Here is a 6000-nt window from a genome sequence, read left to right as displayed (position 1 = left end):
TTATTTCTTAATTTAGATTTTATTTTGTTTGTTTTTCCAACAGTTGTTAAATATTGAACAGGCATCAGTAAAATAGAAATTTTTAGTAATATCCTCATTTTAAAATTTTTTGTACGAATCTCTGTATGCAATATAAAATTTCCATTTATGAATTTATTGAAACAACTGATTTTTTTTTAATCAGTCCTGCCGGAATATTGAACTTTGTATTATAAACTTAGGTATTTTCTTTAAAAAATCTGATAAACATCGTTATCATTCTCTAATTTTGTTTGCACGCCGTAAAATAAAAATAATCCAGCAATTTAGTATGTACATTGTAATATTATCTCGGCAAGGTATTTTGAAAGTATATCAGCTCGTTTTGTTTTATCTTTCAATTATTGTTTTTGTTATTTTGTTTCTTTTTAATAAATGATAATGATGGAAGTTTTTGGCATTGTAATGCTCGTGTTTTCGTAAGCAAAAATATGAAAATTATCGGTAATAAATGACCATAAATCATTTTATTATTTATGAAGTGTTAATAAATATTTCTTTATTGAAGATGTATCAATATATCATTTCTGGCTGTTTCTACAAATTACAATTCATCTCAACGTTTTATTTTTACCACGGGCAAAGAAATCGCCGATATAGTTATTTCTCTTCTCCAAGTTGATAGATTTTGTAAAGATGCCAATAAATAGCGATTCGGTTGGAATGTTTACAAACATTGAATTACGCTAAATTTATTAATAGATTTTTGCAGTAATTATAAAACTCTACATTTTTATCGATTCCCAGTCGATGTGTCTAAATTAGTCGTAAAATTACTTAGGTAAATATTTTAATTATAAAAAATTAGCAGTGTGCATGTGCGGGATTATGTAAACTTTCAATTATTTTCTTTAGCGGCGTGCTCGGTGCCAAAAGTCGCAACTTTGTTGATTTTAAATAGAAAGAAACACAGATGGTATTCTGTGGGAAAGTTGTCTTTGGGATATATAGAATCATGACAATTTATTATTTATTTGAATTATTAAAGATGAAAGAAGAAAGAAGGCAGTGGTGGTGCCTTCTTTAGCGGGTGGAATGCATTTTACAAACTTTCATAAGGATTGAGGTGGTGGTTCAAGTTTTGTACGATGAGCTGTTGCTTTATAATTCAGAGAAAATACCACTTACACCTAGTTCGATCAGTAATTGATTTACTATCATATTCTGTGGATCATTGCTGAATTTCTTGGCCTTTCAATCTTGGCAACTAGTCAAGTGTTTGGCGACACGAGACAAAATCTAAACCAGTTGAAACTGCTGATAACCGAGTGACGTGTTGATGAACATTTTACGTGATTATTCATATATTTCTTTGTTTGCATTTTCTGGATCTTATCTTCAAAACATACGTCAATTGAATAAAAATTATACATAACTAATTTACTAAATATTTTCCCGCGCAAATTCAATCTTCACCAACAAAATCATTTGCAATGTTCAATTTGAGTATTTTAATGTTTTGATTAGCCATGAAAAATCGATTAGTTATGTCTAAGTGGACTTTATCAAATCTTGACGTTTATATTATTTTCTACGTAGTGGTCAATAGTTCCACATGATAAATCGATTGACGTTCATTTTATATTTGATGATACGCCATGGATACACATACATACAATGTATTATGTATAATTGTATCAGTAAATATAAGTAAATTTTTCCAAGGAATCTGAACTTTAAATCTTCATACCGCGTGCTCAGAAAGTGATCGATGTAAAGTAAACATCTCGCTGATGACATACTTCATCGAAAATCTGGTGAGATTTGGAGCGAGGAGAACAGTAATTGTCACATTAGTAATTCAAATAATCGACGTAAAATATTTAATTTTAGGGTGCCTAGTACCTACGCTGTTTGGTGAAGCACATTGGACCATCTTCACTTTTTCACATATGTCCATACTACTCATATATTACCAGTATATGAACCAGTAGTATTACAAGTCCACTTTTCAAATTACCTATTACTACTGCGTACCTTATTTTTCGTACCAGTATGATCTTATGTAGCCTTTGTATCCAAATTTACACAGAGAGCTGAATGTGACTCTGGTAGGGCTTGATCCAGCAACCTGGTTCCTGGTAATAACCACTTCGGAGCTTGATATCACGTAGTAGTGAGACTATGTATCTAAATAATACCAAGTGAAATATCTCTTTACGAGGCGTGTCGAGGCAAATCTGCAAACAATCTTGTGATCATTTATTAAATAACTGTTCAAGCCCATTTGAACCATAGTTTAATCATTTTCTTAATGCAAACTGAGGAGCAAAAGATTTATTTTCTGAACATATATACTCTGAATTATATATTAATAAATTACTATAAATACAATATTACTAGCTGCAATATTCTCAAATAGACGAATCCATCATTGATGCAATCGCGCTGTTGCCGCCTGAACTCTAATAAATGCACCCCTTCATGTGCGCGAATTTTTCCCTTATATTTTTCTTATATATATATATATATATATATATATATATATATATATATATCAACTTAATATATCTCAAGATATTTTTTCTGCCTATATACACCATACGATAGAACTAGAATTACGGACAATCTATATATTGATTTTTTAATAGCACTATAAAATATACTTCTTTTTTATAAATTGTTTGAATAGAAATTAAAATTATATTCACAGCTTAAAGTCAGAAAAATATGAAAGATTTATTTTTTATTTATATCATATTTTATTTTTTATATTTTTATTTTTATACCCAGACGTCCAATTACTGGATCGGCATTCGATTTAGACATTCCAAGTACTATAAAAAAATGCTGATGTTCTATAATAGAAAAAGGCAATTATTGTATTCTATCCAATATTTTCACACTAAATCAATTGTTACCAAATTCTTTTGTTTTATTTTATACTTTTTGTATCATAATCTATTGAATGTTCTACACCATATTGGTCTTTTACCATACAATATCTTTATTTCCATACTTTAGCCTGCTTAATTTTTGCATATCACTACTGCTTGATATCAAGAAGTGTGTAGTGCGGGATTTTTATACTCAGACAAGTGATATACATACATACACACACACACACATACATATTTTTCTTCTACATTTTGATTCTTAACCAAATATCTATTTTCTTGGCTCGTTGCCAAATGCAGTAACATAATAAATAATCGATTACATCACACAACTATTTTTACTAATGAAGATGCAAATTCATTTACCAGATCATTATATACATAGGTGACAGATAACTGTTAACCACTTGACAATGTATAGAAATTATATCTAAAATTACTTGCTGATGTTATGAAAATATAATATGATACACTCTAAGTTATTTAAGCATGTGTACTTAGAAAATCATATCGAAGTATCCCATTTCTTAAACAGAATCCTAGATGAGGCGGGGACAACACCCAACGGAATAGTTAGGTAAAATAATTATGAAAAATCACTCGGAAGATTTTTTTTATTTTCCTAAATAAACAACAACATTTATTAATCAATCTAATTAAATGATTGCATCTGATACTATGTGTTTTGCGTTTATTACTATGTCGCCTCGAACTTGACTTACATAACAAACATTATCGATATGTCATCGTGACTTTTATACATTTTATATATGGAGCACTCGTAAATCAATGCAAATGATTTGTTTGTATCAATTATTTGTTGATAAAACATTTGCAAGTGATTTATTTATAGGTAATTGCAGCGTGTTTGCGATACCGCCAATACTTATTATAAATTAAACAAACTCAGCACAACATTGTTAAAAATTTGTTGTTTAATATTATGGAGATTAAATAATTGATATGTATATATATATATATATATATATATATATATAATATATATATAATATGTGATATAATAGAAACTACTTGAAAAATTGCTCCTTTTTCTAGATTTTTGATTAAAAAGACTTATTAATTCAACTACGTAAGTTGTTACATTAAGATGGTTTTTAAAAATCATTTATATGACTATTGGCAAGGTGAACGCGTCGACATTCGTACAAAATCACTTTCACCTTTTATATACCATTCTCTTGGAATCTGCCATGCGAACAAAAATCATTCTCAGCATTTTAATGAAATATTTCATAGTAAATTATATATAGTATAGTTTTATTAGAAAATTATACACATTCATATCTTTATTATTTACCATTTAGAATACGTTGGGATTACTGATATTTGTCAGATAAAATTGTTTTGGGAAATATTATAGAATACTTTTAATAACAACTCAATTATGTTTGGAAATTCAGAAAGTTAAACTTGTAATTGTTATTTCTGATAATTACTTTATAATGAATTTAATTCTAGTACATGTTCAATTATAATGTTGGTTAGAATCGATTTCTCTTATAGAACAAGTCATGCTTATCCACATTGAACGTATCGGATAACACTTTATATGAATAATGAAAAGGATGAGTTGGTCGTCTAGTTTCTGTAGATAAATTATGAATTTAGCTACATGATTTAGTAATCTTTGTAATATATTTATAGATTTTTCACAATTTTTCAAACAATTGCATAAACAAAAAATATTAGAGATAACTCTCATCAGGTATTGACCATGGAATTCATTTTTATTACAATAAATCTATTGACAGTTTCTTGTTGGACGGAATATCATGTAAATGAGCAACTTCTTGGATTAGGATGGCAGTGAATTTTTGTAATGAATTAAAATTGCTATTCTTGATCACGTCTATTACAAAAGCGATGTTGAAGGCATCGTGTAGATTTTGTTACCATGGACCATAGTAATTGTCTTTAAATCATTGGATTGTAGGCGTTGATTAGTTTCACATTTGGTTTACAACATTCTTACGTTAGCTTCCATAAATATATATAGTTTTAAATTGAAACTTTTATTTATGGTCTTATCAAAAGCCTATTATCAATAGATAATTTTTACAATCAATGAGCCAAATTAAATATAAGAGTTTGAGATCAATTTGCTTAGGCTTGGCAAGGATGAACCGTTTCCAATGTGAATTTGAACATCCAGTTAAATTGCAGTGTTTTCTATTGGAATTCATTATTTATATTGTTAAGTTTATAATGATAAATTTGAAATTTCAAATAAAAAATGCTTTCGTTGTCTTTTTTAAGCAAATTAATGTTCTATTTCTATTTCTCAATGTTATAGATGTTGGATATTTGCAAAGCGAATAAAGAAAGTTGCTCGACAGTCTATGCTTTATTTCAATGTTATATTCATAGAATGTTCTTGAGAGTTTTTGCGCGGCCTAGCCATATGAACTTCAACGCGTTTATTTGCAATTATTTGCTCCACTGCAAAGGAACTCCTTCCTTTTAGATAAATGTTTTATTATTTGCTTTACACACCTACGCACTAGAAAAGTCTGCCATATTGTAGATTGAAACTCCTGTAAGAAAATTGAACTAATTCAAGGCAGAGAGAATTCTGAACTCATTCGAGATAAATCTAGTATTATTAGTTTTACTCCTACGCCTTGAAACTTGTATGCCAATGCAGCGCATTTTAATTGAATTTCACAATTGTTCTTGTACAATTTTATCTATACTTTATTTTATTTGGGACATAAATATTTTAAGCGGATATTCTAGTGTAGAGATATTTAGGTCATTTTTAATCACTGCAATCCATTTTTTCCTATTATTTTTTTCATAACTATCAAAAAATAAAGTAAAAAAAAGGTATCAAATTTAGGAGTGAGCAGTTGTTGAAGTGGGGACATCTCAAAATTCGAATTTTAAAAAATAGTAAACATTGAAATTTGAGGATGAGTCTAATATATACCAGAGAGGAGTCTATAAAGAAGATTCTCTGAAAGTTTTAAGTAAATCGGTTCAGTAGAACTCGAGAAATCATGAGCACCACATTGAAAAAAACGGTTTTGAGAAAAACGCGTTTAAAGTTATGCAAAAGGAATAAAATAGAAGAGGATTATTATAGTCAATAGCCGTATCTCCA

The sequence above is a fragment of the Ctenocephalides felis genome, unplaced genomic scaffold (assembly GCF_003426905.1).
Source record: "Ctenocephalides felis isolate EL2017-DRISC unplaced genomic scaffold, ASM342690v1 CF-g0.4_SCAFFOLD_01170, whole genome shotgun sequence".
Lineage (NCBI taxonomy): Eukaryota > Metazoa > Arthropoda > Insecta > Siphonaptera > Pulicidae > Ctenocephalides > Ctenocephalides felis.
This window is presented reverse-complemented; position numbering follows the sequence as displayed.